This window comes from Trichosurus vulpecula, chromosome 4 (assembly GCF_011100635.1).
Source record: "Trichosurus vulpecula isolate mTriVul1 chromosome 4, mTriVul1.pri, whole genome shotgun sequence".
In the NCBI taxonomy this organism is placed as follows: domain Eukaryota; kingdom Metazoa; phylum Chordata; class Mammalia; order Diprotodontia; family Phalangeridae; genus Trichosurus; species Trichosurus vulpecula.
The window spans coordinates 309,967,719-309,982,163 of record NC_050576.1 but is presented as its reverse complement, the minus strand read 5'-3'; the positions used below and the strand labels follow the sequence as shown (position 1 = coordinate 309,982,163).

The window sequence follows — 14,445 nt, the reverse complement described above, 5'->3', positions numbered from 1 at the left end:
TTCAAGAATTTTAAGAGGTAGAAAAAGGATTGACTTCCAGGCATGGATGATGAGTTGTACAAATGTACAAAGTCAGGAGATTGTGGAATTCAAAGAATGGCTACTAGTCCTATTTGGCTAGAATATGGAACATATAAAGAGGATATCTCTTGATCTATGACTGGAAGATTGGTGTGAAGAGAGGAGATCATGCTTTTGGCTCCCAGCTCATGCTGGTGAAGTTGCAACTTCTTTTGGTTGTCAAGAATCTGGGTTCATCTGACAACGGCAGCCACCCTGTAGCATCCAGGCCAAGCCTGCAACTTCGTCACTGCCATACTGCCCAAGTTTGACCCTGATGAAATTAAAGTCATGTTCTTAAGGTGCACTGGTGATGAAGTTGGTGCCGTATTGGCTCTGACCCCCAAAATTGGTCCCTTGGGTTTGTCTCCCAAAAAGTTTGGTGATGACATTTGCCAAGGCAATTGGTGACTGTAAGGGGCTAAGGAATACAGTGAAACTTACCATTCAGAAATGACAGGCCCAGATTGAGATTGTGCCTTCTGTCTCAGCTTTGATCATCAAAGCCCTAAAGGAACCTCCCAGGGACAGAAAGAAGCAGAAAAATATTAAACACAATGTAATCAGCCTCCATGAGATTGTCAGCGTTGCTCAACAGATCAGGCACTGATCTTTGTCAAGAGATCTCTTTGAAGCTATTAAAGAGATACTTGGGACAGCCCAGTCTGCGGGCTGCAACATTGATGGCTGACATCCTCATGATGTTATTGATGACATCAATAGTGGTGCTGTTGAATGCCCAGAAAGTTAAAAGCTGCAAAGGAGACTATCACAATGAATTTAACATTTGACAACAACAGAGGGTCTTCATTTCTTGGTCCAGAAATTTTTTGTGTGTGTCAGCTACCATGCATTCTGGGAAATAACTATTAACTTAAATTTCTTTAGCCTTCTTGCTCTGCAATAACTTTCAACTACTTTGCAGTTCATTTGGAGGAGAGAAGGTAGTGTTAGAAGAACAGGGAAGTTGTTGAAGCATCTTAACAGTGGGACTCCCAATTGAGGGAAGACTAGTTAGACAAGCCAAAATTGCCCCCGAGGTGAGCAAAGTTTGTCATCTTTGCAGGATAACAGGAAAGAGCTTACCTGTTTCCCTTAAAAACCTTGAATTGGGGTATTTGGGGGTGAGGATCCCCTTAATACCAACACAGGATAGTTCAGTAATAGCTGGGATTCAAGAATCAAGAAATTGAAATAGAGGTTTTTAAAGGAATAATCTTTGGCTCAAATTTTTTTTCACAAATAGAATTGGTTTATTCTAGGGTAATTGTATATGGTCAAAAATGCATAAAACATTTGTATTCTAAAAAAAAGAGAGGAGATGATGGAGGCAAGAAAGTGACTTAGGAAGTTATTATAATTGTCTCAGTGAGGGCCTAAAATTGAGAAGTGGCTATAAAACTTCAAAGAAGGATTTGGATGCCAAAGATACTATGGAGATAACTTAATATTACCTCAGAACTCATGAATAGGGGGATGGTAGTTGAATAAAAAGAATTAAGGACATTTAGAGGAGTGAGTTTCATAGAATGTCTCTCTATCATGTAGCATCAGCTTTGAAGTTGTGGAAATTGAGACAATACTGAGACATATTAAACATCAGGCAACTGGCAATGCAAGACTGGATTTAAAATTTTAGATTAAGACCAAATACATAGATTTGGGACTCATCATAATAAAGATCATTATTGAACCTATGGAAGTCAATTAAATCACCAAGGGAGAGAATGTAAAGTGTAAAGAGAATATAAGGGAGTCCATGATAAACTCTTGAGAAATACTATTTGGGGATAAAGAATGGAAGATGATTTGTCTAAATGATCCAAAGGTCTGACGCATCATCAGATACTAGGAAAAGAAGTTAGAAAGAGCTGAGTCACTGATTCCAAGGAAAAAGTAAGCATCTAAGGATAAAGGGAGATCAGTAGTTTCAAAAGCTGTAAAGAGGTCAAAAGAATGAAGATTAGAGAAGGCCGTTAGTTCATCAGTCAAGTCATCATAAGTATCCTTATAGAAAAAAAAGTTTCAAGCAAGTTTTATAGTATGAAAATGAGATGTACGGTGATCTGACTCTCAGGTCATGTTCAACCCATGGAGAAAGAGAAACTTGAGAGTAGAGATGTGACCACAAAAGAAATATACCAATGCATATTTAATTATGTACCCTATACTATACAGCACATATAAATAGTTAAGCATCAATTTAGTAGAAGGTGGATAATAGCCCAACAATCTCATTTATGTGGGATTGCAAACCTCTTTCCTCACATCACTTTGATGAATGGCAATGCAAATAGAAAATGAAAATGGGCGGATTTTAGGAGGCGGAGCCAAGATGGCACAGTAGACTGGGACCTGCCTGAGCTCTCCCCGCAAACCCCTCAAAATACCTGTAAAAAATTATTTCCAGCCCAAGACAATCTGGAAGGCTGACAGGAAGGGTCTATTGCACTGGGCTCAGAGCAGAGAGCAGCTCACCATGGGCCACACTGTCACAGATGGGACTGGAGCAGGCCTCAGGGCACTGAATCACTGGCAGCTGCAGCAGTTTCTAGACTTCTCAACCTACAAATGACAAAGACAGCTTCAAAAGTCAGTGGGAAAGTTCTCTCACCTGGGTGAGAAAGGAACATGGTCTGACCACAGCCTCAGCCCCAGGGTGGCAGCAGCCACTACCACAGCAGCAGCTGTTTCTGGAGCTACTGGCCTACAGATCATAGGGGAATTGAGTGGCTGATCTGGGTCACAGTCCTGGGTGGCAGTCCTGGGGTGAGGAGGACCTCCTGTGGTAGAACTTGTAGTGGCTGTGGAGAAGGAATCTTCCTCACAGTTCCAAAGTAGAAAAGAGTACTTGTGGTTGCTCATAGACCAGAGCACAAGCCAGGAGAGGAGTAAACACATCTCCTTTGATCATACCATTTTGGAGGAACTGAGAATTTACGGGTCCCTAGAGATATCTCTGCAAACAGCTACACAAAATGCCTGAAACTTGGGGCAGTACACTCTCCAGTTAACAAAGAGCTCAAAAGGCAAGTAATTGGGGGAGATCAAAGCATGCAACTGGAGGAAGACAGCAAGGTCAAAATCCTACATCCAAAGCCTCCAAGAAAAATATAAAATGGTCTCAGGCCATGGAAGAGCTCAAAAAGGATTTTGAAAATGAAGTAAGAGAAATGGAGGAAAAATTGGGAAGAGAAATGAGAGGGAATCAAGAAAATAATGAAAAACAAGTTAACAGATTGCTAAAAGAGACCCAAAAATGCTGAAGAAAATAACACCTTTAAAAATATATTAATCCAAATGGCAAAAGAAGTCCAAAAAGCCAATGAGGAGAAGAATGCCCTAAAAAACAGAATGGCCAAATAGAAAAAGAGGTCCAAAAGCTCACTGAAGAAAATAATTCCTTAAAAATTAGAATGGAACAAATGGAAGGTAATGACTTTATGAGATATCAAGAAATTATAAAATGAAACCAAAAGAATGAAAAATAGAAGACAGTGTAAAATAGCACATTGGAAGAAAAAACAACTGACCTGGAAAATAGATACAGGAGAGATAATTTAAAAATTATTGGTCTACCTGAAAACTATGATTTCAAAAAAGAGCCTAGACATCTTCTTTCAAGAAATTATCAAGGAAAACTGTCCCAATATTATAGAACCAGAGGGTAAAATAGAAATGGAAAGAGTCTACTGATCACTTCCCAAAAGAGATCCCAAAAGGAAAACTCACAGGAATATTGTAGCTAAATTCCAGAGTTCCCAAGTCAAGGAGAAAATATTACAAACAGCAAGAAAGAAACAATTCAAGTATTGTGAAAACATAACCAGGATAACACAAGATTTAGCAGCTTCTACACTAAGGGATTGGAGGGCTTGGAATATGATATTCCAGAGGTCAAAGGAACTAGGATTAAAACCAAGAATGACCTACACAGCAAAAGTGAGTACAATATTTCAGGGGAAAAATGGAATTTCAGTGAAATAGAGGAATTCCAAGCATTCTTTGTTGAAAAGACCAGAGCTGAATAAAAAAAAAATTGACTTTCAAATACAAGAATCAAGAGAAACATGAAAAGGTAAACAGGAAAAAGAAGCTATAAGGGAATTATTAAAATTGAACTCTTTACATTCCTGCATGGAAAGATGATATTTGTAACTCATGAGACCTTTCTCAGTATTAGGGTAGTTAGAGGGAATATGTGTGTGTGTGTGTGTGTGTGTGTGTATGCTTATGTAGATGTGTGTATGTATATGTGTATATATATATATATATATATATATATATATATAGAGAGAGAGAGAGAGAGAGAGAGAGAGAGAGAGAGAGAGAGAGAGAAGGACAGAGACAGAGAGAGACAGAGACAGAGAGAGACAGAAACAGAGGGCACAGGGTGAGCTGAATATGAAGGGATGATGCTTAAAAAATAAAATTAAGTGTTGAGAGGAATGTACTGGGAGAAAGAGAAAGGGAGAGGTAGAAGGTAGTAAATCATTTCACTTAAAAGAGGCAAGAAAGAGCTTTTACAAGGGAGGGGAAGAGTGGGGAGGTGAGGGAATAAGTGAGCCTTACTGTCATTGGATTTGGCTTAAGGAGGGAATAATACACACACACAATTGCATATGGAAATCTATTTTAGCATGCAGGATAGCAGGGGGGAAGGTGATAAGAGATCGGGGGATAATAGAAGGGACAGCAGATTGGGGGATGGGATAATCAGAAGCAAACACTTTTGTGAGGGGACAGGTCAAGGGAGAGAATGGAATAAAGGGAGGACCAGGCAGGATAGAGGGAAATGTGGTTAGTCTTTCTCATCATGACTGTTATGGAAGGGTTTGCATGACCACACATGTATAACCTATATTGAATTGCTTGCTTTCTCAGTGAGGTTGGGTGGCAAGGGAGGAAGGGAGATAATGTGGAACTCAAAGCTTTAAAAATTAATATTAAAAATTGTTTTTACATGCAACTGGGAAATAAGATGTACAGGCAATGGGGTATAGAAATCTATCTTGCCCTACAGGAAAATAGAGGGGAGGGGGATGGGAGAAGGGGGTGGTGATAGAAAGGAGGGCAGATTGGGGGAAGAGGTGGTCAAGGTGCATGCGGTCCCATGGGGGGAGAGGAGAGATGCGAAGAAAATTTGAAATTCAAAATCTTGTGGAAGCAAAAGTTGAAAACTGAAAATAAATTATATAGTAAAAAAATCCTAAAAAAAGAAAAAATGAAAATGAGATATGGCTGCTATGGTGATATATTTGTATACCATTAGAAATTTCATTATGATTACTATTATTATGTTACTATTTTGGTTTCAGGATTTAAGTAGACTGGAAGAATGCAGAGATATGGAAAGACTTGTGAAGTTATATAAAGTAAAGTCAAGGGAATTAGAATGAGATATTAACTAAAAGCCTAGTGTTCTAGATTCATTGAACATTATTAGAAGAATAGTTTTTGGAGAACACAGAATTCAACTATCTGATCTGAATGATCACTGGAGAATAATACAATCATACAGTTAAAACAAAAGCAATTTTTACAAAAGATAGATTTTTAAAAGGGACAAAGAAGAAATACATTATTATTTTATTTGTAGATTTTGTTATATTATTTTTATTTGAGACAACTTTTAATTAATCTGTATTTTCATATTTTGTCAATACATGTTTTTCATCTTTTTGTATTATGTATCTTATAATTTAAAATGTTATTAAATTTATGATAATAAAAAGACTAGGCAGGCTCACAGTTATGAATAATGATTAATAGATGGGAATGATGCCCTGGAGGAATAAGTTTGAACTAGCTTAATAGAGAATCTTTGTGCAGCATCAAACATCGGGTGAATTCTCCAACAAGGTGGAACATTTTGGAGACATTAGTGGAAATCAGTCATCACCTAAACCACTCTTATGTTGCTGTACTTGTTTCATATTTTCACTATTAATTAACATAGGATTTAATACATTTTCTTAAAAGTGGGGGAAATCATTTTTTTTTAAATGAGGAAATGCTCATCACCAATAAATAGTCTTAGTGGTCCTGCTACAGGTTTTTTAAAAAAAAGTGTGTGAATTTGGCATTGATATCTATTTGAACTGTGAATTCTTTGAAGTGCAAAGTTAATCCATGTATACCTTAAGGAGTGGAGCATAAGACAGACTTGTACTTCTTAACAAGTTTTTAAATGTGTGGACCCCCAGGGATGTGTATGCATACATGCTGACCTAATTGTGCATGTTAGGTATGCACCCTACAAGTTAGTTAAAATTTATACAGTGTGTGCCCAGAATGGCATTTGTAAAGGGTAAGAACTGAAATTCAAAGTAATTTTAACTTGTAATATGCATCATTCTCAGCAAAAGATTACTTATGTATCACATTTGTTGTTCATCTGTTCTTAATTATAGTTAAGAAACAAGAAACATTTTTTAATAGTGGGAAAAGGATAATATTTTCCTTTCAATCTGTTTCTCCATCTGTATTCTGGTAGCCCCCCTCCATATGTATGTACAGATTCTAGCAGAGAAATGAACGAACAACATAATTGCTTCTATCTCAGTTCACCTAAAACAAAATTTTAAGTCTAAGTCTTTGGTCTGCATTCTTCTTGAGGGCCAGTGCACGGAGTGGGGAACAAAGGCATTTACATTTTAATGATGCAGTGGGAAGAGTGGACTTGGGTTCAAATTCTCTCACTGTTGCTTATTACCTCTGTGATGAGAGTAAAGAACAAAAGCTTTCTGCAATTCCATTTCCTCATCTATAAAATCAAAGTGTTTTAGATTCCCTTCTAGCTCTGAATCTATAATCATATTAATCCCTTCTAAAGAGTCAGTTAATCTGGCACAAGGTATCTGATTATAGGCCATACAACTAAACTGAAATCTTTTTGAAGGTAATACATATATTGGGATATGGGCTAGGTATGTGTTTTCATTGATAAGGAGGACTCCCAGACTGTGGATACTTCTACTTCCAATGGGAGCCAATGTTATCTCTGCAACTGTAAGATTTGCCTAGAGTACTTAGAGGTTAAGTCACTTGCCTAGGGTCTTACAGCTATTAAGTATCAGAGGCTGAACTTGAACCTAATTCTTCATAGATTTAAAGCCATTTCTCTAACCAAAACATCATACTGCTTATTTACTCGGTGTTTATATATGTATGTATGTCTGTACACACATGTTCTGAAAATGAGTATCTTGTTGTCTTATGCTCAGTTTATATATTTATGTATGTATTGTTGAAATACGTATATATATATGTGTGTGTGTGTGTGTGTATGCACATATGTATATATGAAAGAATTTCATAGATTGAAAAAGAAATAACATCAATTTCACAAATACAAGAAGGATCATGGTAGTGAAAATGACCAGGTCTCTATCTACAAAACAAGGCTGCTTTTCCATGCCTTCTCATCTTGTCTGATTCTAACCTAAGACTTTCCATTAACCTCCCACAGAGAATCCACACATCACCCTGGAGGCTTTCTTCTGGCTCCTTTAGTAAATCTTCCATACTAATATGCCAATATAGTACACAGAGTATCAGTGTATTGCCTTTCATTCTTGACTGACCCACCCTCCTTTTCTTGTCTTACATGTTTTCAGGAATTTTTCAATGACATCCTTCACGTTCAAATCATAACTGGTAAAAGGCTGCAGTTTACTTTTCATCATGTCTGGCTCTTTTTCCCGTTTATATTACTTGTAATCTCATTTCTTCTGAGATGATGGTGTTTCATTATTTGCCAATTACAAAATATTACTGGGGGAATATGGATGTTAAAGAGATGGACTTTTGCAGTAGCAGGACTTTAGGTCATTTAAATTATAGCACAATTTCACAAGTGTGATCCAGCCTTGTCTGCCTTCTTCACTGTCCAGTCTTTGACTACCTAATGGGGCTCTCTAACATACAAGTATGGCTGGATTATTTTGTGACCTAGGATATATATATTTTCCATATGCTTTGTTTTTTTTTCAGTGTGGAAGGCTTTTTTTTTCTTTTTCAAAAGTATAGATTTCAGTTAGCAGGCTTTGTAGTGTTCAGGGTCTCCACCCATTTAATAGAATGTCAAATGCAAATAGGAACATTTGAGGAAGCAGTGATGAGATACATCCCATCAAGCCTGGCTCTATATTGCCTTTTTTCCAACAAAATTTTTTTCTTAATTAATATTGGATTATGGCAATACCACTGGGTTTGTATCCAGGAGACCTGGGTTTAGTCTCTTGCTAGCTATGTGTCCTTCCACTGGTCAGTTAATCTCTTTGAGTTATTGTTCCCTCTTTCATAAAATGATGTTAACAATGGTTGAGCTATAAAGCACCCAGGTTTGTTATGAGGAAATTCCTTTGAAGACTTTAGAGTACTACAACATAAATGTGAATGATCATATGCTAAAAGTGTGTGCACTTGACAGATAGTAGCTTCCAAGAGTCCTATCTTAACAATGTCATAGAAACAGAAAAAAAACTTAACCAAAAGATAATAAATGTTCATACTATGCCAAATTGAGATTATAGCTGTAGAGGTATAAGGAAACTAACTGATTATGTGGTCCTGCCCTCATCATTTTTTATATATTTAAAAAGTAATGTGTAGAGAGATAAAGTAATTTGCCCAGAGTCACACAGCGAATGACAGAAGCAGGATTTGGACTCAAGTCCTGATTCCCAGAGCCAGTATACTTTCAATTTTGTCACATGGTCTCTTCATATATTTGCCATTAAAGATACTACCTAAAATATAAATTTATTTTCAGATTCCCTCTGTTTTACCTTTTATTTAGGTCAACATGATTCTTAAACTTTTTAGACAATGATTGAATTCTCTGGCAGTACATTGTAATCTTGTTAATTTATACTAATGACCTATTTAGTAGTAGTAGATTTTGTAAGAGAGCAATTTAGCAAATAAGTAATCAAACTCCTCATGGATTGTCATGGGACATCATATTACTGTGGTTTTAATTATTTACAGTATTCAAAAATGGTAGCCTATATGCTGCATGTTTTGAAAATGTTGTTCAGGCAATAAAATGGTAATAAATATGGTTTCCCTGTACCCCACAGCTATTAAATCTTGGCCCCAGAACTGGGTGTGGGAATTATAAAGTAATAAATTAGTAAGGTTTAACCACAGTTTTCTTTGGCTTAGCTAGGTATTCCATTTTTCAAGTGGTTTGGACACACCATTTATTAACTAGCTAGATGTCTGAACACTCCCAAGATGTATAAAATGGCCTAGACATCATGTACCATGGGCACTACTGTCAAGGAGCCTAGTACCCAGGGGAGGAAGGCTAATACTATAAAATAAGATCATGTGGAAAACGTAGCTTCCCCAGGATAGCCACATACAACATCCCATTGCCCTCCCTAATCTGTTAAACATCTATTGATTAAAATGTCACTTGGGTCTGAACGCTTTCTACATGCCATTCTTTACAATTCTTTCTTCTCACTTTTCCTACGGCTATAAAGAACTTCTCTTTCACTTCTCTACTCCAGTTGTGAGTTCTGCTTTATCTCTAGGTGTTAGTTCCCAAAGAGCCAGAAAATGTATAAATCATGGAATGAGGCTGAGTATTATCTATTGTGCTGATGGTGCCTAAAACTGTGTCCAGGCATTGATATTGGGTTCTTGAGTCTTTCTGTTTCAGCTTTATATCTGTATTTAAAAACCCATTCTTATTGTTTCCTTCTTTTCAGAGAGCACACATGAGGCATAGCTTGAACTACAATGAATAGGACATATACCTGAATCCTCACACTTTGTCTGAATCTCTGGTTCTGACCCTCTGCCTGCTTTATGTCTGTATCTGCTCTCCCTCTGGAGTATTCACTGGCTCTCTAAATATCATCCCTGGCTCCTGCACCCAGTTCTTGGTCAATTCTCCTTCTCTGCCTGTCTCATAGTTTATGCTTGCTTCCAATGTTATGTGACCCATAGCTACTTCTCTTCCTTTCTGTGACACACACACTTTCTCTGCCCTACATCCAGACTCATATCTAGCAACAGAATAACTGTAGAAGACAGTACTCCAAGTTTAAAAGATAACATATCACGAAACCCCATCACTCATTAATTAAGTTGCATCTTTGGGTAGGCATAAATCACTAACTTTATAGTTTTACCTAATTAGAGTAGAGCAATAAATGCAAAATAATTATTCAAATTATTTTCAAATACTGTTTATGTGATATGTTTGACTTAGGTGACCAGAAAATTCAACATACTTTAGGCAAAATCAGTTAATGAATCTATTTTGCTCTTAAAGGGGAAGAGGGCTGAACAATTAATAGTAATAATAATAACCATAATAATAACTTGGAGTAAGAAGGACCTAGCTTCAAATCTTAGCTCTGAAAATTACTTTCAACATGATGAGTGGCAATAAATCACACATTTATACTTTATTTTGCCAAATTGGTGGGGTGGAGGAGGAGTTTATAAGGATATCTAGATCATATCCTGAGGTGGGAGCAACCTCAAAGGTTACCTAGTCCAACAAACGTATTGTACAGATAAAGAAACTGAGGCCTGTGGAGGTGAAGTGATTTACATGATTTAATAGACAGTAAGCTCCAGAGGTAGGATTTGAATCCAGATTTCCTGATTCCAAACTTAGTGTTCTTCCTGCTATATCACCCCCACCACTTGGCATCTTGGTTTTCTCATCCACAAAATTGAAAGAGACAGTGTGTGTACCATATTTCTGAATGATTATTAAGGAAAACATTTTGGGGTTGTTCAGAAAAAAACAAACTACAAAACATAAGTAACTATAGAAATGTACATCCCACAAAGTAGGATAATTTCTTATTTGTCAACAAATAGATGTTCTGAATGCAGTAGAAAGAGTGCTAAATTTAGAGTCAAAAGAACTGGGTTCATATCCCACTTCTGGTGTATATGAACTGCATGACCTTGAGTAAGTCACTTCACTTTCCTGGGCATCAATTTCTTCATCTATGAAATTAAAAGGATGTTCAGATAAACTCTAATGTCCTTTTCAAATCTAAATTTATGACCTGTCATCCTACTTATATAGCACTCTTCACACCAATTTTTTGCCACCAAATTTCTTTACAGATTTGATTTTAGTATTTCTTTAGCAGGCTTTGAAAATATTTACACTAACTCTAAAAATTCAGCAAGGCAAAAAAATAAATACTTTTCATCATACTGATAGTATGGAGGTGAAAATACACTAAAATAAGTATTCAGTGTCCTTTAAATTTCACCTGTAAATTTTCTTAAGCAGAGATTTTTGTGTTTATTTTCTCCAATGATGAGATGATACATCTCTAGAATTAAAATGAACAGGGTCAGTATCAATAGCTTGTTGCTTTAATAAAGAGAGATAGCAGAGGAATTTTTAGTTCTTTTGTCTGAAGCCTTTCTGAATTAGCTGTCAACTAATATTTTATTCAAAAGTTGATGGTGGTTTGGTGAGTATAGCCAAGGACAATCAGGCTTATGATGGGAATAGTTATTCTCTTTATTATTCCTTATAACCATTACTATACCCTTGATCTTTGCACAAGATGCCATTTGACATTGCTTTTCATTTGGTATGCATGGTTTGGGCATGATCCAAATTGGGGATTTTGTTTCATAATATTTAGTCTTCTGAATCTATCTCTACACAATAAAAAAGGGTCTTAGTATTCCATGGACACACAACTTAAATCCTCCTTGCCACTCTTTCTCCCTCATATCTTCTACGATATTGAGGCCACTGCTTTTCCCTACCCTTTATTTTACCTTCTTTATTCTTTTTCATTCTTTGTTTCCTTACCTCATGCATACCTTGCACTCAATTACTTTTTTACTTTCTTCTAACTCTTATCATACGATTCTACCGAATTTCAATTTTTACTGCTCTCTTTGCTTGTCTCTTATATCTATCAAACTTTCCTTTTTGTTCTTTTTCTAGTCGGCAATTTGTAAATGAGATGGCAGAGTCACTTTCTCCTCCTGCTTGGACCATGATTAGTCAGGGCGCATATTTCATTTCTTGTTTCCTTTCTCTATACCAGTTCCATGTCAGGGTAGAGTCATCTGTTCCAGCTCCACTGTATTGCTTCCTCACGGCCCTATCCTTCTAAATCACAAATTTATAAGTCACATATGTTCAATTTCTTTGACTTAATATGACAATTTGTTTATATTTAAGAGGTACTTGTTGATCACCTAATATGTGCTTAACATTCTGGTGAGAGCTATAAGAGAGAGAGGAAATGACCAAATAGCCCTGTTCTCAAAAAGATTTAAAATCTTTTCTGGAGAGGCAAGACTCACAGGCATCAAACAGATCTTCTCAATATTCTTCAAGTATATCCCATGCTCTCTTACTTCTAAGTCTTTATTCACTCCCTACGGATAAAGTGCAACAAGTGAAGTCAAGAGTTCTAGTTTCAGTACCCATCTGAGACCCTATCCAAAGAGAAGTTTTCACATTTGGGCAATGCACCACTAGGATTCTTATGGCTCAGAGAAACCATGATTCAAACAAACAAACAAACAAACAAGCAAAAATATAACACGTGACCTGTCAAATAAAATCAGTCCAGCAAGGACCTAAAAGTAGTGCACAAGGGAGTTCCTTCCTGAAGGATGTCAAAAGCTTTCTCATCGAGCAATAGAGTGGTCCTTAATATTTTGTTTTGCTTTTCTGAAGAGCTGTCAATTTCATTACAGGTCAATTCATTTGGGGGCAAAATTAACTTAAACTGCCCCAACTCTCTTTTACAGTGCCCTGCCTCAAAATATACTTGGTCTATGATAGAAGTATAAGAGTTGACTCAACCTGCCCCAACTTTCCTGGCATCCTGCTCTGCAACAGTTAACCCTCTGACCTCTGGCCAATCTTAAAGTTTCAGCTTCTCAGCACAACTCTCATCCTCTTATGGTTTCAGAATATTTAAGAGGCCATATCAAAACAGCAAAAACAGATAAAGGGCTACTATGGGACTCGCTATGATGCTCCCCACCCAGCTTGCTTCAAATCCTCTCTCTGATATATACGTGCTCTGTGTCCTTGGCCAAGTCACTACAGCATTGTAGGCAAATCAAGGACCACCTTGTGTTGGTAGAGGGAGTTTCCTCATTGGGAGTTCCATGTACAAATCAAATCACATGATTAGTCCAAAAACAATTGTTTTGAGTATGTTATTTTCTCCTAATGTACTATAATCTCTGTTAAGGTAAGAAAAATAACATAATGCTTTGCACATAGTGAGAAATTTAATAAATACTGCTGAATTATGTGAATAAAATAGAGAACATTGCCAATCATAATTTGTTAAGAAAATGAGCATTATAGCGATTCATAAAAGGAGAGATCAACAATTGACAAAATGTAAGATAGTTTAAACAAACAAAAAGGAAGTCAATGTAGTGAAAAAAATACATGACAAGAATATCATCAGCCTGATAGGTGTGTGTGAGTGTGTGCGTGCGTGTGTGTGTGTGTGTGTGTGTGTGTGTGTGTGTTCTTTAAAGCCTTGAGAATTGGGTTGGGAATAATCTTTTAAGCATCTTGGGTTCTATAGAGTTTATTTGATTATTGACTTTCTATTTTTACATAATTTTCTCTGGTTCATTTTGTATTCCCTGAACAACTAAAACAATAAGGAAAGACAAAGGAACTCTGAAATACTTATCAGTGCCAAAGAGACAGGTGGAAGTTCTGTGCACACTTAGGGCATCTATTAATATCACAAGGGACACCAGTTGTAACATGTTTTTCCTCCTGTGATCTCTGTGTGGGAATGTTGTCCTAAGCAGGCAATCACAATATGGGGTGGGCAAAAGAACCTCAATCACTAAAAGGTCAGAATCAGAGAGATCAAAATATACATTGTTGCCAAGTATGAAGGAAAAAGTCGATTTGGGAAAGACAAGGAAATTAATTGATCCAAAAATGTAATTAGTGCCCTTTCAGTTGCAATAGGTTTTATTTTCTGAATCTGTATGCGAACCAGACCTAAAATGTTAACCAATTTATTTATTCTTGTGATTTGCAAAATGGAACTGTCATCTAAGCATCTGGATCAACGGGCAAGAAAACAAAATTTTAAAATAATGTGGGCAGATACCTGGTTAATCAGAAAAGCTCATGTTAAACAGATAAATATCATACACCATGCTATCTTATTGGTAGAATTAAAAACCTATTTAGTACAGAAAGGAATTTAGCAGCTGTAACTCAGACATTGAAAATTAGTCTTTCTGTGTATCTTAATGTTTTCAGAGAATTACTTTAGGCTCCAAAAAATTATTTAGGCTTGAGAAGATTATGAATTCCTCAACACCCAGGTAGATACTAAGAAGCTTCTGCTTCTACATCTTGGCTATCATATC

General features: G+C 36.6%; 1 pseudogene; it reads left to right on the top strand.

Moving 5' to 3' along the window:
• The first annotated feature begins 321 nt into the window (after window positions 1-321).
• LOC118845863 lies at window positions 322-811 on the top strand (annotated as a pseudogene).
• Window positions 812-14,445: the final 13,634 nt, after the last annotated feature.